The sequence below is a fragment of the Clavelina lepadiformis genome, chromosome 3 (assembly GCF_947623445.1).
Source record: "Clavelina lepadiformis chromosome 3, kaClaLepa1.1, whole genome shotgun sequence".
Classification (NCBI taxonomy): Eukaryota; Metazoa; Chordata; class Ascidiacea; order Aplousobranchia; family Clavelinidae; genus Clavelina; species Clavelina lepadiformis.
The window spans coordinates 23,668,201-23,695,289 of NC_135242.1; the positions used below are offsets into that span (position 1 = coordinate 23,668,201).

The 27,089-nt window shown below is 40.4% G+C and overlaps 12 non-coding genes across 12 annotated transcripts; 10 read left to right on the forward strand and 2 right to left on the reverse strand.

Annotated features, from left to right (window-relative positions):
• Positions 1-14: 14 nt before the first annotated feature.
• Trnav-uac (transfer RNA valine (anticodon UAC)) lies at positions 15-87 on the forward strand. Its single transcript has one exon. It is a non-coding gene; the product is annotated as a tRNA-Val (tRNA).
• Positions 88-13,084: 12,997 nt separating this feature from the next.
• Positions 13,085-13,166, forward strand: Trnas-uga (transfer RNA serine (anticodon UGA)). The gene has a single exon. It is a non-coding gene; the product is annotated as a tRNA-Ser (tRNA).
• A 234-nt stretch (positions 13,167-13,400) lies between these two features.
• Positions 13,401-13,482, forward strand: Trnas-uga (transfer RNA serine (anticodon UGA)). Its single transcript has one exon. It is a non-coding gene; the product is annotated as a tRNA-Ser (tRNA).
• A 76-nt stretch (positions 13,483-13,558) lies between these two features.
• On the forward strand, positions 13,559-13,640 carry Trnas-uga (transfer RNA serine (anticodon UGA)). Its single transcript has one exon. It is a non-coding gene; the product is annotated as a tRNA-Ser (tRNA).
• A 1,692-nt stretch (positions 13,641-15,332) lies between these two features.
• On the forward strand, positions 15,333-15,414 carry Trnas-uga (transfer RNA serine (anticodon UGA)). The gene has a single exon. It is a non-coding gene; the product is annotated as a tRNA-Ser (tRNA).
• Positions 15,415-15,647: 233 nt separating this feature from the next.
• Trnas-uga (transfer RNA serine (anticodon UGA)) lies at positions 15,648-15,729 on the forward strand. The gene has a single exon. It is a non-coding gene; the product is annotated as a tRNA-Ser (tRNA).
• Positions 15,730-17,022: 1,293 nt separating this feature from the next.
• Positions 17,023-17,104, forward strand: Trnas-uga (transfer RNA serine (anticodon UGA)). Its single transcript has one exon. It is a non-coding gene; the product is annotated as a tRNA-Ser (tRNA).
• Positions 17,105-17,496: 392 nt separating this feature from the next.
• On the forward strand, positions 17,497-17,578 carry Trnas-uga (transfer RNA serine (anticodon UGA)). Its single transcript has one exon. It is a non-coding gene; the product is annotated as a tRNA-Ser (tRNA).
• Positions 17,579-18,953: 1,375 nt separating this feature from the next.
• Positions 18,954-19,035, forward strand: Trnas-uga (transfer RNA serine (anticodon UGA)). Its single transcript has one exon. It is a non-coding gene; the product is annotated as a tRNA-Ser (tRNA).
• A 76-nt stretch (positions 19,036-19,111) lies between these two features.
• Trnas-uga (transfer RNA serine (anticodon UGA)) lies at positions 19,112-19,193 on the forward strand. Its single transcript has one exon. It is a non-coding gene; the product is annotated as a tRNA-Ser (tRNA).
• A 3,103-nt stretch (positions 19,194-22,296) lies between these two features.
• Trnas-uga (transfer RNA serine (anticodon UGA)) lies at positions 22,297-22,378 on the reverse strand. Its single transcript has one exon. It is a non-coding gene; the product is annotated as a tRNA-Ser (tRNA).
• Positions 22,379-22,454: 76 nt separating this feature from the next.
• On the reverse strand, positions 22,455-22,536 carry Trnas-uga (transfer RNA serine (anticodon UGA)). The gene has a single exon. It is a non-coding gene; the product is annotated as a tRNA-Ser (tRNA).
• Between the last annotated feature and the right edge of the window lie 4,553 nt (positions 22,537-27,089).

Genomic DNA, 27,089 nt, shown 5'->3' on the forward strand with positions numbered 1-27,089 from the left:
CGTTACCTCAACCCGTTCTCGTAGTGTAGCGGTTATCACGTTCGCCTTACACGCGAAATGTCCCCAGTTCGATCGTGGGCGAGAACTTGTTTAAAGTTTATTTGCGCAATAAAATATCAGACTTAATGAAAATATTTCAAACAAAATTCAATTGCTATTTCCAATCTCGTTCGATGTTTTGCTTCGGTTGTGTAAAGGTTATCACGTTTGCCTCACACGCGAAAGTTTTCGACATGGGTCGAAGAAACCTAAAGGTTAATCTTTTCAGAAAGCATCAAGCAAATGAACATGTTGCTTTTATAATTTGCGAAACGTTTCGGTGGAATGATTTTACGACCAGTTCGAGACGTCTTTATAACCGCAGGAGGTTTTGTTGCAGGAGGTTTTGTTGGCTCCGGGGCGGTGACAGTTGGTGGTACCGTTTCTTGTCTCGCCGAGGTGGAGGGCAATGACTGCGGAGCAGGATCTTGTGTCTGCAAAGAAAAATTCTGTTGTTGATGCGAACGTGTTGGTGGTAAAGGGGTCTCAATATTGATAGTGTAGCTAGGCTTTAGACGGTCGAGGGAAACGCGGTCCGGTTTCCCCTGTCGAGAAATAACAAAGTACTTTTCGTATCTCTCCAATACTGGAAACGGACCAACATAAGGGCGTTCCAACGCTCTTTTTACATGGTCACAGCGCACATAGACGCGGTCACAATGTTTCAAATCCGGATGAACATAGGACTGTATGAATTTCGTATGCGCGGTCGTTGATGTAAACTGAAGGTCGTTGATGAAGTCTCGATACGCACCGAGGTAGCTGGATGTAGGAACTGCAGAGGCAAGCTTGGAGTCAGAAAAGAAACCACCTGGAAGACGTAAGGTGTGTCCAAAAGTTAACTCAGCTGGTGTACATTTCAGGTCATGCAGATAGCGATTTCGCAGAGCCAGGACAATAAAACCCAGTTTGTGAAACCAACGCTCTGGTTCGTCTGAACACTTGATGGCGCGCTTGATCTCCGCATTTGCACGTTCCGTAATTCCATTGGACTGGGGATAGTAAGAAGTTGTCAGATTGTGTTGAATACCTAGGGATCGCATAATTTCCGCCCAGGCAGAACTTGTGAAACATGGTCCACGGTCACTTGTGAGGATGACTGGAACGCCGACCAAGGAACACCAGTGATTTACAAAGTAAGCGGCGACGGTTTCTGTGGTGGCATCCGGGATTGGTATGGCTTGAACGAAACGCGTATAACGGTCAATGCAGGTAAGAATGTATTTTTACCGTGTGAGGTTGGAAGTGGTCCGATCAGGTCAATTGCAACATCGAAAAATCGATCATCCGGAATCTTGAATGTCCCTGGTGCGGTTTTGGTGTGACGGAAAATTTTTCCTCCTTGACAGTTTGGGCATTGCTGGACCCAGGTCGCGATCTGTTTACACATTCCTGTCCAGATAAATCGTTCCTTGATGAGCTTGATGGTGGCTTTCTTTCCAGGATGCGATAAGTTATGTAAGTGCAGAAATACTTGACGCCGAAAGGATGACGGGACCAGGACCCGCTCCGTGTCGGCGGACACGTCACAAAGAATGGTTACATCGTTATTGGGCAGCTTGCAGTCTTGACGTTTGAGTGCTGTTGTCGCGGCACGTAGTTTTTGAATGGCAGGATCTGTGGTTTGAGCTTCTGCTATTTTCTCATATTCCAAAGGCGGCGGAAAACTGGAAATAGCGTTAATGTTGGGTGTTGCATTATGAGACCTTGACAAAAGATCCGCCACCACGTTTGTCGTATATTCTGTAATGAACAGCAATTGTCGGAATTGTCTTGGTGAGTAATGTTCGGAGAGCTTCCCGAGACTCGAAACCAGAGGTAGATGGTCAGTACGTAAGGTGAATTGACGGCCTGTCAAGAAGTAACGAAAATGTCGAATTGACTTGTAAGCGGCCAACAGTTCTCGGTCGAAGCAACTGTATTTCTGTTGAGTTGCAGTCAGCTGTCTTGAAAAGAATGCTAACGGGACAAGTTGGTTTCCTTGTTGTTGTTCCAACGTTGCTCCAATACCGGTCAATGAAGCGTCAACTGTTAAATAAGTTGGGGCGTGAAGTTTTGGAAACGCCAATGTGCTGGCATTTGCGATAGCTTGTTTGCTGTCGGCGAACGCGCGTTCTGCCTCCGCATTCCATTGTAAAGGGGCGCGTTTGTTTCGATTGCCTGGAACTAGCTTGTACAACGGCTGTAGCATGGCAATAAACGCCCAAGTAACTTTTCAGCTGTTTGCAGGTTTTCGGCTGAGGGTAATCGAGAATGGCTTGCACTTTTTCTTGAGTCGGTCGTATACCCTGAGCGCTTATGTGATGTCCTAGGTATTCAAGTCCCTGGCGGTTGAATTCACATTTGCCGAAATTCAACGTTAAGCCGAATTCATCAAGCCGTTGAAAAAGCATCTTAAGGTGTTCAAGATGTTCTGACAGATTACCACTTCCGATTATGATATCATTGAGGTAGGCAAAGATTCCCAGGTGTTGAAGGGGTCGTACCACTTCTCCTATGAGCCTGGAAAACGTCCGTGGTGCGTCGGACAGACCAAACGGAAGTCTTGTATATTCAAATTGTCCAAGGGGGCAAACGAATGCCGTCTTATGAACGTCTTCAGGAGCCACCGGGACTTGGTGGTATGCTTGCTGGAGATCTAACTTGGAGAAGACCGTCTTACCATATAAGACGTCTGCAAAGCTGTGTAGGAACGGAAGCGGGTAACAGCTGTCGGTTGTTTGTTTATTGACCAATTTGTAATCAATGACAAGACGATACTTGTTGCCTGACGAGCCTTTAGGAACTAGTAACGCTGGGCTCCCGTACGGTGAATCACTGTAGCGGATGATTTCCCGTTCTAGCAAGCTGTCAATTTCTTTCTTCAAGATTTCCATTGTTTCTGGACTATAACGACGCGGGCGTGAACGCACAGGCGGACCTGTGGTATGAATATGGTGAACGATAGAATGTTTCACCGGTTTAACAGCAGCTGACAGGGGTTGTAGCAGGTCCGGAAATTGATGTAACAGATGGCCCACCGGATCTATCTGACTGAGAATCGATATTCGAAGAGGGTCATACGCCTCAGGCTCTAGCGTGTATTGTTGTTGGTTGGGAACATCTATGAGCTGCTTCGCTTTAAGGTCCAAGACAAAGTTGTAATTAGTGAGAAAATCCAACCTCAGGATGAAAAAAGGTGTGTCCGCCAGTACAAACTCAAAGGGATAAGAAAAGCGAGGATGCAAAGAAACATTAAGCTGTTTATTGCCATACGTAGTAATGAGCGTTTTGTTGGCTGCAAACAGCGGCGCTTTTGATTCTCGATTAATTTTGTCAGCTGAACTGGTCGATAAAAGCGAAGTTGAAGCCGCGCTATTAACTTATGCTGTGATTGCTGTCTTCAACAATGGGATGTCATGCAGTCTGCATATAATCTCGGTTCCAAATCATTAAGCTTTTAGCGTTGATCAAGATCATGCGTCGATCACATGATCTTGACCAGATCGGACTTGGTGCATGACAATTAAGGATCCACTCAAAACCTAGATCATATGATCTCAGTTTAATCCTTAATCCTTGATCAAGTTGATCTGTTGTGGTGCATCCCGCCCTAAGAATGAAATGAAAAACTATGAAAACATTAAGGATGTGCTGGAAACACTGAAGTACAGTGATGACATATGTGCAGACATGAAATATTGAACCTTCTGTTATCAAAGCAAGGTGTTCACACCAAATACCCTTGTTTTCTTTGCTACTGGGATAGCAGAGCCATAGATGAGCATTGGATAAAGGATAAGTTTATCACTTGGAGAGAAATATATCATTCATAACCTAGTTTGTTGATACCAAGAAGATCATCCTATATAATTTGTTTTTTACATAGATACATGAAAGAGCGCTAGCAAGGCCGATGGCAGAGGGCGTTCCAGCAGTTTTGATTAAAAGCACCTCTACATTTCGGTTTCTGCTTTGCGGTATTATTTTATAATGAACATATGTAACATCTCAAAGACATGATGTGATAAAAAAAATAATGACAGATTCGGATTAAGCGCCCCAAAATTAGGTAAAAAAGACCCAAACATAGTCTGCCGCAAAAATCGTGTTGACCAGTGTAATTTTTCTTTTATAAATGTAGACTCATGTCTGCACACATGGGACACTCAGAAATTTTGTCAGAGTTTTCATGACAAAATCGTTAGCTTCACAATTTTCGCGAAGCGGCCTCGGTTATGAATGTTACACGCCGCCCAGTTTAAGGACCACTGCTATGAAGACAGTAGCATGTAAATGATTTGAACAATAAAGTAAGATTTCACCAAAAACTGCCTTCTCTACAGTGATTAATAACCACAAAACTACGTTTCATTTAGGATAGTTACATCACAATAGAACACAAGAATAATTTTCATTTCAGTATTGTTACGTCGCAAAGCGCAAACCACTGCAGAATCATAGAACACCTGCATTGAGTAGCCTACGAAAACGATGAAAAATGCCAGGAAATAGTAGGCCAGCAAAGGGAAAAGATTTGAAAGAAAGCATCTCAGTGCGAAGTTGCCAAGGAGTTTGGAATTTCACAGTCCCAAGTGTCGCGCATTTGCAAGACGAAGCGGAAGCTTTTATCCGCTCATCAAGGCAACAGAAACCGATCGTTAAACCCAATAGCAGACGTTTATAGAAAAGATTTTATTCATTGATGTATCTGATTCTTGTTGCTTAAGTTTGTGTTGAATTAACCTTTCATGAGCATCAACAGCTAAACATTCCATTAGTAGATATGTTGTTTTTGTCCGACCAGAGGTCATATCTTTTGTTGCTTTGGAATCACTAGCAATATGCTTCAGGGTTGGTACCATGTATGACATGAAATTGAAATAAACATTGCGTCTTGCAATTAAGGCCACAGTATTCAATGCAGATTTTATGCAGCCCTGACTACTTGTGACATATTGCTCCATCGATGTGCTTCCAACCAAGAAGTTGTGCAGCATTTTGACAATGTTGAGCAGTTTTTACATGCCTCATTAGTTCTGATTTCCCAGCAAAAACGTTCTTGTCACAAATTTGACAAAATGCTTTTGAAATTTGAAAAAAATAAGGTTGAAAAACATTGGGTAGGCCAGTAAAATTACCGGTGACAACTCATGTAGCACGTCTTGTTCCTTTAATAGAAAGGTTTGCTTGAGGAAGGAGCTTTTCTCTTTGAAAGTAAAATTTTCTTGAAAGGTGAACTGGTCAGCACCTGCGACTTCATGGCTTTCCTCTTCCGGGCGGTCAGTTTCGTATGAGTGAGTGGAGAGATTTCCATCACATGAACTGCAATCTGAGCACTGGTGGGCCATCACTAAGCAGAATACCCCCAACCCCTTCAGCTGCAGCCTGATTGCTGGGAGCAGAATCACCACCCCGCTGCATACCCGCAACCCCTTCTCTTTCACCAGCAGTCTGAGAGCTAGTGATAGTGTTATTCCACAGCTGAATGCTCGTAACCCCTTCTACTTTAGCCAGAGATCTGGTGGTTGCACCAACAGCTTCCAATTCCGGTGAATCAACAGCATGGATCTCAGTCACCATCGACGGGGCAAAGTCTGTTTTGTCAAAAATGTACGGGTTGAAGGGCATTGTACCTGCCGACTTGAATCCATTCACAGCTTTCTGAACTCTAGCCGCTTTGGAATATGCAGTGTAAAAAAATCCACACACTCTATAACTTTGAACACGTTTACCACAAATGGTCACCATCCAGTGGTCGATAGCCTGATTCTAATGAGTCTTCAAAGGCCAAAAGAATGTCCTATCCAGGGGTTGCAACTTGCAAGCGGTGAGATGTGTGAGGAGGAATTGACAACATCATGATTCCATTCTGACAAGCAAATCGCAGGCAGGGTGAAATGGCTCACATGATTAATAGAACGTTTTTATCAATGGAGGGATCTAGCCAGACGTTGAGGCAAATCCACGAGAACCTGATGGGACAGTGGACATCAGAATTACGTCAAATACGGCTTTCCTTGATCCGTAGAATGAGTTGCTCGCCTCGACACAGTTTTGTTTGACAAAGAAATTTCCCGCATTTCATTGGCCTCTTTTTGCCGTGAACTGTTGCGCTCATTTTGGTTGCAGCTGGTAAAATATGTTCTTCAACAAGGAAGCCTCAAACGATTCTCTTGTGTACTTCCCTTTATCTACAAATTCACTTTCAAATGATTGTCTTTGTCTTTCCGATGTTCGCAGAAAACGATGAAAAAACTCGACTGGCTTGTTGCGGATAAGTATCATACTTGGTGTGAAGATGTCTTTTCAACTTGTCAGGCTTAAAACTTTCGCTTGCCAGCACTGCATTGCAGATCAAACAAAGTGGACGATGTTCATTGTTTTCCGAAAAAAAGTGAAACCATACTGCAAAAAACTTTTGTTATATTTTCTCTTTTTCATATGAATAGTCGCCTTTTCTCCAATGCACTTGCGCTTTTTCGATGTGCAAGCTATTTTTGCATCGGCCTCTACCTCAGCTTTCACATGATCTGCAGTAGGCTTATTACTAGGGCAAGTTTTTGTTGCACTAAAAACTTGAGAAAGTTGCATTTATTTTTAACAAAAGTTGCAGTAAAAAGTTGCATTTATTTTAGACCGCCGAAAATTCATTTTTTGCCGGTACGCAGCAAGAAAATAACGCTCAACAATAACTCAAATAACTGAACAATAACTCAAATTTAAACGATAGTGAATTAATCAAGCGATCTATTTACATATAGTGCCAAATATTTCCACACATTGTCTGGGGAGAAATGGCGATCGTTTGCCAACAGTTTGCGTAGCATGCTAAAACTTCGTTCCACAGAGCATGAAGTTGCTTGGCAATTCAACAATTTGGTATAGAGTTTTGGACTGATGTTTGGTCGGGTCATTTCCACAATTGCTTTTAGATCACTGTTCAGTTCAAATCGATGATCCAAATACAATTTTATTCCAGATATATTATATTATATTTACGTTTTGCGCAATACTTGATAAAAGTTGCAATATAAAATTCCTACAAACAGCTTAAAACATCATTCTACGTAAATTGTGAGTATTTAGGAAGCTGCCGGAAGCTGTAAAAAAAAGTTGCAAAAACTTGCCCTACTTATTACCATTATCGTTCGATTTTTTTAACCACCTATCCATTCGATCAGTCTTTTCTTAATAATTAGCTACCAGCATGCACTCCTTAAGTTTAAGCTCTGTGTTTTCGGTAATTAGGATCTCGTACGTCCGCAGAGGTAGAGAGATCTATGACGTCATAAAGCGCAAAAAGAAAAAGTTGTGCATGCTACTGCGACACGTGGTGCGTATGCGGTAACGTTCATCAACTGTCAATAAATGAAGTCCTACAATTTACGGTAGTAGCCTACTAAAACTAGAGTAAGGCCTATTTACGTAGAATCTAACTCAGTTTAGGATGATATTTTGCACAATTGCAACAATAGTATAGGCAGTACTTCATGTAAAATTGGTATACGCTCTGCGACCCCCAGTTTGGGAAGCCCTGACCTAATTTATAGCTCTAAGTGTAATCATTTAATATCATGAAGCTCGTTCCTCGTGTTGGTACAGCAGAATGTATATCGATTCATTTTGGGCCGCTGGTGAATTCGACTTCTTCCAGCATTTCCCAAAAGATTTTCTGAGGCCATACGGCTTAGCAACAACTGAAGCATCTGGTACTGAAGACTTCAGCAACGGCAATGGTAGGAAAGCCCAGAATTACTGTCGAGCAAGAGCATAAAAGGGAGTATTACAACGTCAATGGAAAAAGTGCAGAATACAACTGTTTTTCAGTTAGGGATCGTCAATGTACCTCATTTAGGCGCTGCAAAGCTTGTTTTTTAACAACCTCGACAAAGGAAAACGTTGTTATCGGAGGGAAAGACCAACCTTGACTCTATGAAAAATTAAATATACAATGGCAGCTGTGGTGGATGTAACACAAACAGTGAGTTGACGTCAGTGTTTTTTTCAGTACACTTGCCCAGCTTCTATTGGATGAGCTGTTTCACAAGTTTTGGCTGGCTGTAGAAACTGGGAAGGGGGAAGAAATGAAAGACGAAGTAAATCCAGTGATTCTGGTGGAAGCACTGAACCGTGTCTTCAGAGTCTTTGCCAGAAAATACCACTCGGTTCGACACAGCCTGATAGACTGCTTAAATCACTGAAGTAATATCTGATAAGTTTACAAATAATCTATGTTTTTTATTATCGATGACTGTAGTTTCGGCAACAAATACACAACTTACTGAAAAAGTAAGCAATCAAAAAAATGTGTGTTAATCACCACAGTGAGAACATTTCAAAATGAATTAATGAACAATTTCAACATTGCTCCCCTTTACTTGTTTGTATTATTTCCGCCCATATGAATTTACTTCAGGAGCCTCATTGCTTCCTCCTGTACGGCGAACTTAACCAAAAAAAGCTTCCAAAGGTTCTTTGTTGATGCGACGAGTACAAACATACGAACCAGGACTAGTTGAGAGCAAGTACTGTACAAGTTCTGACATAGCTTTCGATGCCATTACTAGGCCTGCATATGTCTGTTTTGACAGAAATTGTTTTTCTTTTTCTAATTCATTTTTACCTTTTGTACTTCCTTTCCAGTTGTCAAGCTCGTTAATAAAAGTGTCAGACAGCCACATCAAGCGGGGATCATGAACATCCTTATAGCGAATCAAATCTTTGTTGTCTCCTTAGCATGGGGATTAGGTAAGCTTCCGCGAATTATCAAACAAAGAACTACAGGATGAATGATTCGCAGCGAACAGTGATTTTCACCATGACGTCTAATACTGCCATGAGAAGCATAATGAAATTTCTGCTTCGCCAAGTAGTTACAATAAGGTGGCTGTTTTAACACATTAATGATGTACACTACGATAATTAATTACTATTCACCTGATGAGCTTAATTTTGCTTTTTTGCTTGGTAAGCAGAAACATGCTGCTCTTTTGTTCATTGTGGGGTGACTGAAGAATTTTAAAAGATTGCAGGAACGGAGTTGAATGAACCTTAGTATTACAGTACCACCAGTTCCTACGCTATCAAGATCTTGCTGCCAATAAACTAAAGCGTCCGCATATTGATGCAGAAATGCATGTCGAAAAATATGGCACAAGTCTGTATATATGTACGTGTTAATTTTTGATAAATTGTTGTTATGGCGTTTAGTTAATGTGTGTTAGAGGTTTTTGAATGCTTTTATGAAAAATGGAAGGATAGTGAATTTGCCTGAAATACCGCATTAAGTTCTTTTATCCTATATCACAAACACTCAACTAGGTGACCGACTGACCGGGTTCGTTTACTAGTGAATACAGTTTGCATTGCTTAACATAGCCCAACAGCTCAATCTGGTAGACCATTAAATTTAAAACAAGCAATTTTCAAAAACAAAGCTTTAAAATAAATCACCGACAATGTTAGAGAACATGACCTCTATAAACTATATATCTTACAACAAAGTAGTTGTCTCCTTGTTTGTGTAAATTTTGGAACTATTTTATTACTTTTTGGAATTACAGTCGACTCCGCTTAATTCGGACACTTTGGGTATGGTTAGTATATGGTTAAATTTTTGTTCCCAAAATTGTTTCATGAAACAAATTTTTGTTCCCAAAATGAAAAAAGTGTTTCTGAAACAATATTTGTTCAGAAAATTGTTTCAATATTCTCTTCATGAATGGTAATTAAAAACAAATTTTGTTTCAACAAAAAACTGTTTTTGAAAAATTGATACCGACTTCTAAATTCCCAGGAAATTTGTTTCACAAATGTAACAAATTCTTGTTTCGAAATTTGTTAGGAAATTATAAACATTTGTTACGAAACTTTCGCAGTCACAAGATGGCGTTAACGAACACTTGTACACTGAATATTAAATTTTTTTACTGGAACTTGAGCAAACTTGGCTAGTGGTATAAATTTTATTCCAGATTTTTTCTGAAAAAAAAACAGCATGTTTGTTAAATTTGTTTCCTGGAACAAAATTTTGCAGGATGTAACAAATTTAGACACAAATTTTGTTCCGAAAAATGTTTCAGAAACAAAATTTCTGACAAAAAATTTTCCCAAACTTTCTGGAAACAAATTACCAACTCGAGTATGTAACAAAATTTGACTCAAAAAATAGAACTTCAACACATTTGGCTACGGTCATAAATCCTATTTATTCCAATTTTTTCGGAGAAAACAAATCATGTCTCTATAATTAGTTTTCTGAAACAAATTATGCCAATATGAAACAAATTCAGACGCAAAATTTGTTCCAAAGAATGTTTCAGAAACAATCTTTGTAACAAAAATTGTTCCAGAAACAAGTTTTATAGCAAAAAATGTTCCAAATATTTTATGGAACACACTGACATAGAGATTTCATGAAGACCGCTTTCGGTTTCCAGAATAAAGTAGGCCTACATTAAAGGTGAAAAAGAGAAAATCTGTTCAAACCACTAAAATAATCGTTATTAAAGAGGCACAAATTTACATCCTGTGATGTTTTCGAGTTACGAATCTGTTAAAAAAGCAATGTCGTATTTCAATCTATTTAAAAATTAAATGTCATTTCAACTATTTTGGTAAACTTGTACAATGAAGAGTTTCGCTTTGTTCAAATGAAGCATTAAGAGAAATGTCAAAACTGCACTCGGATAAACATATTTGCAATAACCTGTAATCATTTCAGCAAACTTAAATCTCCAAATAACTTTTTTATGTACGGTATCAATCCCTGTAAAAATTAAACTTGCATATATTTCTGTCACTGTCGACAATTTTTGCAATGCAATTCATATTAGCAAACATTCATGTTAAGTTAAAATGTTGTTTTTACACAAGATAATACAATGCAATTTACTGAAAACAAATCAAACATAAAAACATAACTTTCTTTAAAATGATCAAAAAGGGTTGTATTAGACTATGGTCAAGGTACAATGTTAATGATAAATGCAGGGCTACTTTAAACGATGCCTGCAAGTATTTACCAACATTTTTATGAAATTGCCCGTTTTAAACAAACAACTATAAATTGTCTAGATTTTATCTTTAAAACAAGTTTGCAGCACGTTACATTACAAACATATAAGTTTCATCGAGATACATTTAATATAAAAAGTTTAAAGCCCGGTTAACTTAACGTTGATGATGTAAATAAGTCTATTTCTAATCGACGCCTCAGAAGTGCGCTACTTACTGTACATAATTGCTTGTATTAACTAAACGAATTTGAATTTTATAAATCTGTTTTTGCAACAAGTTTTTATTGCATTAAATTACCAACATACAAAGTTTCATCGTGATACATTTAATATAAAAAGTTTAAAACTCGGTCAACCAATTGTTGGTGAGTTAAATATGAGTATTTCCAACGACGCCTCAGAAGTGCGCTATTTTCTGTACATAAATGCTTGTATTAACTAAACGAATTTGAATTTTATAAATCGGTCTGTTGCAACAAGTTTATATGACATTAAATTACCAACATACAAAGTTTCATCGTGATACATTTTATATAAAAAGTTAAATGCTCGGTCAACCTATTGTTGGTAAGTTAAACATATGATTCTTTGCAATGGCGCCTCAGAAGTGCGCTACTTACTGTACATAATTGCTTGTATTAACTAAACGAATTTGAATTTTATAAATCAGTTTGTTACAACAAGTTTGTATTGCATTAAATTACCAACATACAAAGTTTCATCGACATACATTTCATATAAAGACTTTAATGCCTGGTAAACCTATTGTTGGTGAGTTAAATATGAGTATTTCCATCGTCGCCTCTGAAGTGCGCCGCATTCTGTACGTAATTGCTTGTATTAAGTAAGCTAATTTGAGAATAGGTTAATTAATTTTTGCAACAAATTTATATTTCATTACATTATGAATATACTAGATTTCATGTGCATAAGTGTAATTGAAAATATTTAATCGCCTTAACCACTCCGCCACCTCAACTGTGCCTAATGCATAGATGAAATAGATAAAATGCCACATTTCCGAATATCCATATGAAATTGCAAAAGTAATATCGGCGTTAAGTAATATCATACTACATTGGAAAAATCGGTGCACGTCGATCGACAAGATGCAGGTTCAAACCAGCGGGCCGCAGAGTGACGAGCCAACAACCGTTTGATGACCATAAACTGACGTCTAGGCCACCAGCTGGCTATACTGACGTCGACGCCACAATCTGGCTGGACTGACGTCTAGGCCACAGGCTGGCTAAACTGACGTCTAGGCCACCAGCTGGCTAGACTGACGTCTAGGCCACCAGCTGGCTAGACTGACGTCTAGGCCACCGGCTAACTAGACTGACGTTTAGGCCACCGGCTGGCTAGACTGACGTTTAGGCCACCGGCTGGCTAGACTGACGTCTAGGCCGACAGCTGGCTGGACTAACGTCTAGGCCACCAGCTGGCTAAACTGACGTCTAGGCCACCAGCTGGCTAGACTGACGTCTAGGCCACCGGCTAACTAGACTGACGTCTAGGCCACCGGCTGGCTAGACTGACGTCTAGGCCGAAAGCTGGCTGGACTGACGTCTAGGCCGACAGCTGGCTAGACTGACGTCTAGGCCGAAAGCTGGCTAAACTGACGTCTAGGCCGACAGCTGGCTAGACTGACGTCTAGGCCGACAGCTGGCTAGACTGACGTGTAGGCCGACAGCTGGCTAAACTGACGTCTAGGCCGACAGCTGGCTAGACTGACGTCTAGGCCGACAGCTGGCGACAGACTTGAAATTAGTTGGGCTCTGCCCGCGTAGGTTGGAATATTGCCGACAACGCGGAATTGAAATTATTTTTTCATAGGAGACTCGAGAAAAATGCGATTTTAACAATTTGCATTGTAAATTAAGCACAGTTGTCGTGGCCGAGTGGTTAAGGCGACAGAATTGAAATATGTAGGGCTCTGCCCGCGTAGGTTCGAATCCTGCCGACAACGTGGGATTGAAATTATGTTTTCATAAGAGATTCGAGAAAAGTGCGATTATATTTATTTGCTTTGAACATTAAGCACAGTTGTCGTGGCCGAGTGGTTATGGCGACAGACTTGAAATCTGTTGGGCTCTGCCCGCGTAGGTTCGAATCCTGCCGACAACGCGGGATTGAAATTATGTTTTCATAAGAGATTCGAGAAAAGTGCGATCTTATTTATTTGCGTTGAACATTAAGCACAGTTGTCGTGGCCGAGTGGTTAAGGCGACAGACTTGAAATATGTAGGGATCTGCCCGCGTAGGTTCGAATCCTGCCGACAACGCGGGATTGAAATTATGTTTTCATAAGAGATTCGGGAAAAGTGCGAGTTTATTTATTTGCATTGAACATTAAGCACAGTTGTCGTGGCCGAGTGGTTAAGGCGACAGACTTGAAATCTGTTGGGCTCTGCCCGCGTAGGTTCGAATCCTGCCGACAACGCGGAATTGAAATTATGTTTTCATAAAAGATTCGAGAAAAGTGCGATCTTATTTATTTGCGTTGAACATTAAGCACAGTTGTCGTGGCCGAGTGGTTAAGGCGACAGACTTGAAATATGTAGGGCTCTGCCCGCGTAGGTTCGAATCCTGCCGACAACGCGGGATTGAAATTATGTTTTCATAAGAGATTTGGGAAAAGTGCGAACTTATTTATTTGCGTTGAACATTAAGCACAGTTGTCGTTGGGCCCTGCCCGAAATCTGAATCGAATCCCCGAATCCTGTCGACAACGCCGATATTACTTTTGCAATTTCAAATGGATAATCGGAAATGCGCCATTTTATCTATTTCATCTATGCATTCAGCACAGTTGTCGTGGCCGAGTGGTTAAGGCGACAGACTCGAAATCTATTGGGCCCTACCCGCGTAGGTTCGAATCCCGCCGACAACGCCGATATTACTTTTGCAATTTCATATGGATATTCGGAAATGTGGCAGTTTATCTATTTCATCTATGCATTAGGAACAGTTGTCGTAGCGGAGTGGTTAAGGCGACAGACTCGAAATCTGTTGGGCCCAGCCCGCTTACGTTCGAATCCCGCCGAAAAAGCCGATATTACTTTTGCAATTTAATCTGGATATTGCATATGCGTATTCATAGGAATATGAAACTAGGGGGTGGGTGGAGGGTACTCATACTACAGTGGAAAAATCGGTAAACGTCGTTCGACAAGATGCAGGTTCAAACTAGCGGGCCGCAGAGTGACGAGCCAACAACCGTTTGATGACCATAGACTGACGTGTAGGCCACCAGCTGGCTAGACTCACGCGTAGGCCACCAGCTGGCTACACTCACGCGTAGGCCACCAGCTGGCTACACTGACGCGTAGGCCACCAGCTGGCTACACTGACGTCTAGGCCACCAGCTGGCTAGACCAGGGGTGGGCAAACTACGGCCCGCGTTGCCACTTTCTGCGGCCCGCCGGCACCTGCAGAAACTCCTACTCATCACTTATTGTTTCAATTAAACAGGTTACATGACAAATTATTACCTTTACGAGTGTGTTTTTCTCTTCACTTTCAGTGCGTAAACACACACACGCCAGTCGCGCATGTATTGCAACATGCTTTCAGCAACTAGCGGTCCACTTCTCACGCATTGTTTGATTCAAGTGTTTGATCATAAAATACAAATACGGTTGCGGCTACCGTAGGCTTTTGGGATGAAGTTGCGTAGCTTTAAACGTAACTGAGTGTGAAATGCAAAAATTGTGTTTAATATAAATATGCGTTTATTTACATACCGGGTAAACTTTCCTACTTTGTAATGAGAGTGTGCGGCCCGCCGGCTGCAACATTTTTTCCAATGCGGCCCGCAGTACAAAAAATTTGCCCACCCCTGGGCTACATTGACATCTAGGCCACCAGCTGGCCTAGACTGAAAAAAACAGACTTGAAATCTGGAACGATGTTTTTCAAATATAGGCGCTTAGGTTAACAGTAAGTCAAACTGAAGGAAATAACAGAAGTTTACTTTAGTACTTAAAATTTGGTTGAAACTAGCTTATAGTTAACTAGGAAACTCTACTTTAATAAAGAACTGAAAAAAGTGGCAGCAAACGATAACAAAATTTTTTCATCAGAGATTCGAGAAAAGTGCGAGTTTATCTATTTGCAGTGCAAATTAAGCACAGTTGTCGTGACGGAGTGGTTAAGGCGACAGACTTGAAATTAGTTGGGCTCTGCCGGCGTAGGTTGGAATATTGCCGACAACGCGGAATTAAAATTATTTTTTTATAGGAGATTCGAGAAAAGTGGGATTTTAACAATTTGCATTGTAAATTAAGCACAGTTGTCGTGGCCGAGTGGTTAAGGGGACAGACTTGAAATCTGTTGGGCTCTGCCCGCGTAGGTTCGAATCCTGCCGACAACGCGGAATTGAAATTATGTTTTCATAAGAGATTCGAGAAAAGTGCGATCTTATTTATTTGCGTTGAACATTAAGTACAGTTGTCGTGGCCGAGTGGTTAAGGCGACAGACTTGAAATATGTAGGGATCGGCCGCGTAGGTTCGAATCCTCCCGACAACGCGGGATTGAAATTATGTTTTCATAAGAGATTCGAGAAAAGTGCGAGTTTGTTTATTTGCATTGAACATTAAGCACAGTTGTCGTGGCCGAGTGGTTAAGGCGACAGACTTGAAATCTGTTGGGCTCTGTCCGCGCAGGTTCGAATCCTGCCGACAACGCGGAAGTGAAATTATGTTTTCATAAGAGATTCGGGAAAAGTGCAATCTTATTTATTTGCGTTGAACATTAAGCACAGTTGTCGTGGCCGAGTGGTTAAGGCGACAGACTTGAAATATGTAAGGCTCTGTCCGCGTAGGTTCAACTCCTGCCGACAACGCGGGATTGAAATTATGTTTTCATAAGAGATTCGAGAAAAGTGCGAGTTTGTTTATTTGCATTGAACATTAAGCATTAGCAACCCAATCAACAAAACTCAAAAGCTTAGAAAATACGCTATCCAAAGATGTCAGCACACTCCATAGTTTCTTCGATAAATGGTACCTGAAAATGAATACCTCCAAAACCGTTACTTCTGTATTCCACCTGGACAACCAACGCGCAACCCAGACACTGAAAATACGCATTGGAAGCAAGCCGCTACCAGCAGAGCGTAACCCAAAATATCTTGGAGTAACACTAGACAGAACATTGACTTACAGCAAACACACTGAAAATGTAGCGCAGAAATTGAAAACCAGGAACTCGATTCTGAAGAAACTCACTGGAACAACTTGGGGTGCTCACCAAACCACACTTAGAACATCAGCCTTGGCACTCTGCTATAGTGTAGCAGAATACTGTGCGCCAGTATGGGAACGCAGCAAACACACAAACAAAATTGACATTCAACTCAATAATACAATGGAAATTCTCTCAGGCTCCTTAAAATCAACACCCAAGATCTGGCTTCCAACCATGGCAGCTATAGCTCCACCACACCTCCGAAGACAGGAAACCACCGAACGGATTCACAACCAAATTGACGACCTGCCCGACGACATTCCACTCAGTCAAGTCACTCAAAATGCACCCACCACAAAACGATTAAAAAGCCGCAAACCTTTATATAACTCACACAACAGTAACTTCGATGTGCACACAGCCTGGAAAAAACCTACTGGCAAAAACACAAACCTCTTGGAGCAGATTTGATAACCGACCCCACAAAAGCACTACCCGGTTTCTCAACATCCACACGAAAAATGTGGTCCACGGCAAACAGAATAAGATCTAGACAGGCAAGAACAGCTTCAAACTTATATTGATGGGGCTTAATCGACTCCCCAACATGCCCAGCATGTAACGAAGCCCCCTAAGATACGGACCACCTCGTGATAAAATGCCCCAATACAAAGTTGACTGGAGGCTACAGCACCGTCAATGAATGCGGCCAAAACTTCAAAAACTGGATTGACAATATGATGGTGAACGTGTGAAGACCATACGACGATGATGATTGAACATTAAGCACAGTTGTCGTGGCCGAGTGGTTAAGGCGACAGACTTGAAATCTGTTGGGCTCTGCCCGCGTAGGTTCGAATCCTGCCGACAACGCGGAAGTGAAATTATGTTTTCATAAGAGATTCGAGAAAAGTGCAATCTTATTTATTTGCGTTGAACATTAAGCACAGTTGTCGTGGCCGAGTGGTTAAGGCGACAGACTTGAAATATGTAGGGCTCTGTCCGCGTAGGTTCGAATCCTGCCGACAACGCGGAATTGAAATTATGTTTTCATAAGAGATTCGAGAAAAGTGCGATCTTATTTATTTGCGTTGAACATTAAGTACAGTTGTCGTGGCCGAGTGGTTAAGGCGACAGACTTGAAATATGTAAGGATCTGCCCGCGTAGGTTCGAATCCTCCCGACAACGCGGGATTGAAATTATGTTTTCATAAGAGATTCGAGAAAAGTGCGGGTTTGTTTATTTGCCTTGAACATTAAGCACAGTTGTCGTGGCCGAGTGGTTAAGGCGACAGACTTGAAATCTGTTGGGCTCCGCCCGCGCAGGTTCGAATCCTGCCGACAACGCGGAAGTGAAATTATGTTTTCATAAGAGATTCGAGAAAAGTGCAATCTTATTTACTTGCGTTGAACATTAAGCACAGTTGTCGTGGCCGAGTGGTTAAGGCGACAGACTTGAAGTATGTAGGGCTCTGTCCGCGTAGGTTCAATTCCTGCCGACAACGCGGGATTGAAATTATGTTTTCATAAGAGATTCGGGAAAAGTGCGAACTTATTTATTTGCGTTGAACATTAAACACAGTTGTCATAGGGCCCTGCCCGAAATCTGAATCGAATCCCCGAATCCTGCCGACAACGCCGATATTACTTTTGCAATTTCAAATGGATAATCGGAAATGCGCCATTTTATCTATTTCATCTATGCATTCAGCACAGTTGTCGTGGCCGAGTGGTTAAGGCGACAGACTCGAAATCTATTGGGCCCTACCCGCGTAGGTTCGAATCCCGCCGACAACGCCAATATTACTTTTGCAATTTCATATGGATATTCGGAAATGTGGCAGTTTATCTATTTCATCTATGCATTAGGCACAGTTGTCGTAGCGGAGTGGTTAAGACGACAGACTCGAAATCTGTTGGGCCCAGCCCGCGTACGTTCGAATCCCGCCGAAAAAGCCGATATTATTTTTGCAATTTAGTCTGGATATTGCATATGCGTATTCATAGGAATATGAAACTAGGGGGTGGGCGGAGGGTACTCATACTACAGTGGAAAAATCGGTGAACGTCGATCGACAAGATGCAGGTTCAAACCAGCGGGCCGCAGAGTGACGAGCCAACAACCGTTTGATGACCATAGACTGACGTCTAGGCCACCAGCTGGCTAGACTGACGTCTAGGCCACCAGTTGGCTAGACTGACGTCTAGGCCTCCAGCTGGCTAGACTGACGTCTAGGCCACCAGTTGGCTAGACTGACGTCTAGGCCTCCAGCTGGCTAGACTGACGTCTAGGCCACCAGCTGGCTAGACTGAAAAAAACAGACTTGAAATCTGGAACGATATTTTTCAAATATAGGTGCTTAGGTTAACTGTAAGTCAAACTGAAGGAAATAAGAGAAGTTTACTTTAGTACTTAAAATTTGGTTGAAAGTAGCTTATAGTTAACTAAGAAACTCTACTTTAACAAAGAACTGAAAAAAGTGGCAGCAAACGTTAACATAATTTTTTCATAAGAGATTCGAGAAAAGTGCGAGTTTATCTATTTGCAGTGCAAATTAAGCACAGTTGTCGTGACGGAATGATTAAGGCGACAGACTTGAAATTAGTTGGGCTCTGCCCGCGTAGGTTGGAATATTGCCGACAACGCGGAAGTGAAATTATTTTTTCATAGGAGATTCGAGAAAAGTACGATTTTAACAATTTGCATTGTGAGTTAAGCACAGTTGTCGTGGCCGAGTGGTTAAGGCGACAGACTTGAAATCTGTTGGGCTCTGCCCGCGTAGGTTCGAATCCTGCAGACAACGCGAGATTGAAATTATGTTTTCATAAGAGATTCGAGAAAAGTGCGAGTTTGTTTATTTGGATTGAACATTAAGCACAGTTGTTGTGGCCGAGTGGTTAAGGCGACAGACTTGAAATCTGTTGGGCTCTGCCCGCGCAGGTTCGAATCCTGCCGTCTACTTAGCTACTTAGCTACTTAGCTACTTAGCTACTTAGCTACTTAGCTACTTAGCTACTTAGCTACTTAGCTACTTAGCTACTTAGCTACTTAGCTACTTAGCTACTTAGCTACTTAGCTACTTAGCTACTTAGCTACTTAGCTACTTAGCTACTTAGCTACTTAGCTACTTAGCTACTTAGCTACTTAGCTACTTAGCTACTTAGCTACTTAGCTACGATTTTACTATCCGCTTCAATGCAATCCGACACAAAGTTAGCATATAAGTGAAGTAAAAATATCCAAAGCTACTGTCAGAAGTGGGATTCGAACCCACGCCTCCCATCCTACTCCCACGCTACTTAGCTACTTAGCTACTTAGCTACTTAGCTACTTAGCTACTTAGCTACTTAGCTACTTAGCTACTTAGCTACTTAGCTACTTAGCTACTTAGCTACTTAGCTACTTAGCTACTTAGCTACTTAGCTACTTAGCTACTTAGCTACTTAGCTACTTAGCTACTTAGCTACTTAGCTACTTAGCTACTTAGCTACTTAGCTACTTAGCTACTTAGCTACTTAGCTACTTAGCTACTTAGCTACTTAGCTACTTAGCTACTTAGCTACTTAGCTACTTAGCTACTTAGCTACTTAGCTACTTAGCTACTTAGCTACTTAGCTACTTAGCTACTTAGCTACTTAGCTACTTAGCTACTTAGCTACTTAGCTACTTAGCTACTTAGCTACTTAGCTACTTAGCTACTTAGCTACTTAGCTACTTAGCTACTTAGCTACTTAGCTACTTAGCTACTTAGCTACTTAGCTACTTAGCTACTTAGCTACTTAGCTACTTAGCTACTTAGCTACTTAGCTACTTAGCTACTTAGCTACTTAGCTACTTAGCTACTTAGCTACTTAGCTACTTAGCTACTTAGCTACTTAGCTACTTAGCTACTTAGCTACTTAGCTACTTAGCTACTTAGCTACTTAGCTACTTAGCTACTTAGCTACTTAGCTACTTAGCTACTTAGCTACTTAGCTACTTAGCTACTTAGCTACTTAGCTACTTAGCTACTTAGCTACTTAGCTACTTAGCTACTTAGCTACTTAGCTACTTAGCTACTTAGCTACTTAGCTACTTAGCTACTTAGCTACTTAGCTACTTAGCTACTTAGCTACTTAGCTACTTAGCTACTTAGCTACTTAGCTACTTAGCTACTTAGCTACTTAGCTACTTAGCTACTTAGCTACTTAGCTACTTAGCTACTTAGCTACTTAGCTACTTAGCTACTTAGCTACTTAGCTACTTAGCTACTTAGCTACTTAGCTACTTAGCTACTTAGCTACTTAGCTACTTAGCTACTTAGCTACTTAGCTACTTAGCTACTTAGCTACTTAGCTACTTAGCTACTTAGCTACTTAGCTACTTAGCTACTTAGCTACTTAGCTACTTAGCTACTTAGCTACTTAGCTACTTAGCTACTTAGCTACTTAGCTACTTAGCTACTTAGCTACTTAGCTACTTAGCTACTTAGCTACTTAGCTACTTAGCTACTTAGCTACTTAGCTACTTAGCTACTTAGCTACTTAGCTACTTAGCTACTTAGCTACTTAGCTACTTAGCTACTTAGCTACTTAGCTACTTAGCTACTTAGCTACTTAGCTACTTAGCTACTTAGCTACTTAGCTACTTAGCTACTTAGCTACTTAGCTACTTAGCTACTTAGCTACTTAGCTACTTAGCTACTTAGCTACTTAGCTACTTAGCTACTTAGCTACTTAGCTACTTAGCTACTTAGCTACTTAGCTACTTAGCTACTTAGCTACTTAGCTACTTAGCTACTTAGCTACTTAGCTACTTAGCTACTTAGCTACTTAGCTACTTAGCTACTTAGCTACTTAGCTACTTAGCTACTTAGCTACTTAGCTACTTAGCTACTTAGCTACTTAGCTACTTAGCTACTTAGCTACTTAGCTACTTAGCTACTTAGCTACTTAGCTACTTAGCTACTTAGCTACTTAGCTACTTAGCTACTTAGCTACTTAGCTACTTAGCTACTTAGCTACTTAGCTACTTAGCTACTTAGCTACTTAGCTACTTAGCTACTTAGCTACTTAGCTACTTAGCTACTTAGCTACTTAGCTACTTAGCTACTTAGCTACTTAGCTACTTAGCTACTTAGCTACTTAGCTACTTAGCTACTTAGCTACTTAGCTACTTAGCTACTTAGCTACTTAGCTACTTAGCTACTTAGCTACTTAGCTACTTAGCTACTTAGCTACTTAGCTACTTAGCTACTTAGCTACTTAGCTACTTAGCTACTTAGCTACTTAGCTACTTAGCTACTTAGCTACTTAGCTACTTAGCTACTTAGCTACTTAGCTACTTAGCTACTTAGCTACTTAGCTACTTAGCTACTTAGCTACTTAGCTACTTAGCTACTTAGCTACTTAGCTACTTAGCTACTTAGCTACTTAGCTACTTAGCTACTTAGCTACTTAGCTACTTAGCTACTTAGCTACTTAGCTACTTAGCTACTTAGCTACTTAGCTACTTAGCTACTTAGCTACTTAGCTACTTAGCTACTTAGCTACTTAGCTACTTAGCTACTTAGCTACTTAGCTACTTAGCTACTTAGCTACTTAGCTACTTAGCTACTTAGCTACTTAGCTACTTAGCTACTTAGCTACTTAGCTACTTAGCTACTTAGCTACTTAGCTACTTAGCTACTTAGCTACTTAGCTACTTAGCTACTTAGCTACTTAGCTACTTAGCTACTTAGCTACTTAGCTACTTAGCTACTTAGCTACTTAGCTACTTAGCTACTTAGCTACTTAGCTACTTAGCTACTTAGCTACTTAGCTACTTAGCTACTTAGCTACTTAGCTACTTAGCTACTTAGCTACTTAGCTACTTAGCTACTTAGCTACTTAGCTACTTAGCTACTTAGCTACTTAGCTACTTAGCTACTTCTTAGGCAGGAGTCGAACCTACGCGGGCAAAGACCAACAGATTTCAAGTCTGTCGCCTTAACCACTCGGCCACAACAACTGTGCCTAATGTTCAATGGAAATAAATAAGAGGGTTCTTTTCTCGAATCTCTGATGAAAACATAATTTTAATCCCGCGTTGTCGGCAGGACTCGAACCTACGCGGGCAGAGCCCAACAGATTTCAAGTATGTCGCCTTAACCACTCGGCCACGACAACTGTGCCTAATGTTCAATGGAAATAAATAAGATGGTACTTTTCTCGAATCTCTTATGAAAACATAATTTCAATCCCGCGTTGTCGGCAGGATTCGAACCTACGCGGGTAGACCCCAACAGATTTCAAATCTGTCGCCTTAACCACTCGGCCACGACAACTGTGCTTAATGTTCAACGCAAATAAATAAAATCGTACTTTTTCTCGAATTTCTTATGAAAACATAATTTTAATTCCGCGTTGTCGGCAATATTCGAACCTACGCGGGCAGAGCCCAACTAATTTCAAGTCTGTCGCCTTAACCACTCCGTCACGACATCTGTGCTTAATTTGCAATGCAAATAGACAAACTCGCACTTTTCTCGAATCTCTTATGAAAATATAATGTTAACATTTGCTGCCATTTTTTTCAGCTCCTTGTTAAACTAGAGTTTCCTAGTTAACTATAAGTTAGTTTCAACCAAATTTTAAGTACTAAAGTAAACTTCTGTTATTTCTTTTAGTTTGACTTACTGTTAACCTAAGCGCCTATATTTGAAAAATATCGTTCCGGTTCATTTTTATGCTGAGTTCAAATTAAATTCGATAAGTTTTAAAAATCTGCCTTCAACAACATTACCTTCTAAAAGTATGAAACTAAAGATGTCCAATAATTATATTTATTGTAATGGGAAAAGCTGAAACAAAGCAGTTGAATAATTGTAGCTGTCTCACAAAACGCGTATAAGTGTTGCGTCATAACAATCGTGCACGAAAGACAACAAGAAATGAGAGCGTTGAAATTCTAACTAAACGAAATTGGCAGTTTTTGTTCCTGCTTACTTGGCAAGTATAATATCCAGTTAGTTGACGACCTACCACCCAGGACCAACTGTTTGAGTGAAGCAGTTGAGCACCGAGGCAGGCCTGTTAACAAGTAAGTTTTTTTACTCTTTTTTGAGCCATTCCAGCACTACCAGAAGATCTAAGATATTGTTAACTATACAAAAGCAATGCCATGGGAAGAAATATGAGAATAAAACGACAATTTTGAGCCGGCAACACAGTGATTATTACGTGTTCGCACTCAATGCGTCATATTAAAAAAAGTAAAAATTTTCCGGTCCAATGCGCATGTGACGTCGATGTGGAGTAGTTCGTCGTTGCTTTGACGACAGCTGGTTCCAGGTCTAGGCTAAGTTGTAAATTTTGTGTGGGTTTGAATTTTTGGTTTTTTGGAGTATTTGTCATAAAGTTTTAAGCTAAAAACTTGTTGTAAAGTGTAGGCAACTGTTATAGAAAACTGAGTACATGGATTTTGTGCAAATTAAGACTGTAGACAGACATTACCTAGGTCTCGTTGCAAGCCAAAATTCAGGTTAGGTTTATGATATACTTTTGCGTTGGTAGCTTCTTGATTTAATGTATTTTGCATTGGAAAGCCTATCTCTTTGGTCCCCTTAAGAACAAGGACCACAGCTAAAATAGCTTTACATGTAAAAAGACATGGAAATGAGACTCTAGTACTCTAGTAGTAGTTTAGTAGTACAGTAGTAGTAGTAGTTAGCTAGATTCCACGTCTCCATTCGGAGACCAGAACACCCTAGAGCCGCACAAATCGGCTAAGCCTCTGCTTGAGTCAGGCGCCTTAGACCACTCGGCCATCCTGACCTCTATGTTTTGTATGCATCTCAGTTCTTACAATACTTACCACAAAACCAGGAAAGGGCTTAATTTAGCATTAATATCACGGTTGTTTTTCCGCGTGGTTGAATAAATTCACAGATGCATGCAACGATGTTTAATCGAGGATAAGTACAACGAACCAGGCAAAGTTGTTTCGTTCTAGTTTCACTTCATGGAAGACGTAGACGATGATGTTAACGGTATGCTCAATTTAGGATGAAACTATGTACAGTTAAGTGATAAGATTTTAAAAATATTAACAATCCATTGCGCCACAGAGACAAACTCATACCAACCTTTAACATTTTCACGCTTTAAAAAACAATCCAGCCTAGAAAGTTGGAAAAAGTTACTTGAACAAACCGTTTCTGAACTAAGACATAACTTTCTCAATGTTCGATTTTACTATCCGCTTCAATGCAATCCGACACAAAGTTTAGCTACTTAGCTACTTAGCTACTTAGCTACTTAGCTACTTAGCTACTTAGCTACTTAGCTACTTAGCTACTTAGCTACTTAGCTACTTAGCTACTTAGCTACTTAGCTACTTAGCTACTTAGCTACTTAGCTACTTAGCTACTTAGCTACTTAGCTACTTAGCTACTTAGCTACTTAGCTACTTAGCTACTTAGCTACTTAGCTACTTAGCTACTTAGCTACTTAGCTACTTAGCTACTTAGCTACTTAGCTACTTAGCTACTTAGCTACTTAGCTACTTAGCTACTTAGCTACTTAGCTACTTAGCTACTTAGCTACTTAGCTACTTAGCTACTTAGCTACTTAGCTACTTAGCTACTTAGCTACTTAGCTACTTAGCTACTTAGCTACTTAGCTACTTAGCTACTTAGCTACTTAGCTACTTAGCTACTTAGCTACTTAGCTACTTAGCTACTTAGCTACTTAGCTACTTAGCTACTTAGCTACTTAGCTACTTAGCTACTTAGCTACTTAGCTACTTAGCTACTTAGCTACTTAGCTACTTAGCTACTTAGCTACTTAGCTACTTAGCTACTTAGCTACTTAGCTACTTAGCTACTTAGCTACTTAGCTACTTAGCTACTTAGCTACTTAGCTACTTAGCTACTTAGCTACTTAGCTACTTAGCTACTTAGCTACTTAGCTACTTAGCTACTTAGCTACTTAGCTACTTAGCTACTTAGCTACTTAGCTACTTAGCTACTTAGCTACTTAGCTACTTAGCTACTTAGCTACTTAGCTACTTAGCTACTTAGCTACTTAGCTACTTAGCTACTTAGCTACTTAGCTACTTAGCTACTTAGCTACTTAGCTACTTAGCTACTTAGCTACTTAGCTACTTAGCTACTTAGCTACTTAGCTACTTAGCTACTTAGCTACTTAGCTACTTAGCTACTTAGCTACTTAGCTACTTAGCTACTTAGCTACTTAGCTACTTAGCTACTTAGCTACTTAGCTACTTAGCTACTTAGCTACTTAGCTACTTAGCTACTTAGCTACTTAGCTACTTAGCTACTTAGCTACTTAGCTACTTAGCTACTTAGCTACTTAGCTACTTAGCTACTTAGCTACTTAGCTACTTAGCTACTTAGCTACTTAGCTACTTAGCTACTTAGCTACTTAGCTACTTAGCTACTTAGCTACTTAGCTACTTAGCTACTTAGCTACTTAGCTACTTAGCTACTTAGCTACTTAGCTACTTAGCTACTTAGCTACTTAGCTACTTAGCTACTTAGCTACTTAGCTACTTAGCTACTTAGCTACTTAGCTACTTAGCTACTTAGCTACTTAGCTACTTAGCTACTTAGCTACTTAGCTACTTAGCTACTTAGCTACTTAGCTACTTAGCTACTTAGCTACTTAGCTACTTAGCTACTTAGCTACTTAGCTACTTAGCTACTTAGCTACTTAGCTACTTAGCTACTTAGCTACTTAGCTACTTAGCTACTTAGCTACTTAGCTACTTAGCTACTTAGCTACTTAGCTACTTAGCTACTTAGCTACTTAGCTACTTAGCTACTTAGCTACTTAGCTACTTAGCTACTTAGCTACTTAGCTACTTAGCTACTTAGCTACTTAGCTACTTAGCTACTTAGCTACTTAGCTACTTAGCTACTTAGCTACTTAGCTACTTAGCTACTTAGCTACTTAGCTACTTAGCTACTTAGCTACTTAGCTACTTAGCTACTTAGCTACTTAGCTACTTAGCTACTTAGCTACTTAGCTACTTAGCTACTTAGCTACTTAGCTACTTAGCTACTTAGCTACTTAGCTACTTAGCTACTTAGCTACTTAGCTACTTAGCTACTTAGCTACTTAGCTACTTAGCTACTTAGCTACTTAGCTACTTAGCTACTTAGCTACTTAGCTACTTAGCTACTTAGCTACTTAGCTACTTAGCTACTTAGCTACTTAGCTACTTAGCTACTTAGCTACTTAGCTACTTAGCTACTTAGCTACTTAGCTACTTAGCTACTTAGCTACTTAGCTACTTAGCTACTTAGCTACTTAGCTACTTAGCTACTTAGCTACTTAGCTACTTAGCTACTTAGCTACTTAGCTACTTAGCTACTTAGCTACTTAGCTACTTAGCTACTTAGCTACTTAGCTACTTAGCTACTTAGCTACTTAGCTACTTAGCTACTTAGCTACTTAGCTACTTAGCTACTTAGCTACTTAGCTACTTAGCTACTTAGCTACTTAGCTACTTAGCTACTTAGCTACTTAGCTACTTAGCTACTTAGCTACTTAGCTACTTAGCTACTTAGCTACTTAGCTACTTAGCTACTTAGCTACTTAGCTACTTAGCTACTTAGCTACTTAGCTACTTAGCTACTTAGCTACTTAGCTACTTAGCTACTTAGCTACTTAGCTACTTAGCTACTTAGCTACTTAGCTACTTAGCTACTTAGCTACTTAGCTACTTAGCTACTTAGCTACTTAGCTACTTAGCTACTTAGCTACTTAGCTACTTAGCTACTTAGCTACTTAGCTACTTAGCTACTTAGCTACTTAGCTACTTAGCTACTTAGCTACTTAGCTACTTAGCTACTTAGCTACTTAGCTACTTAGC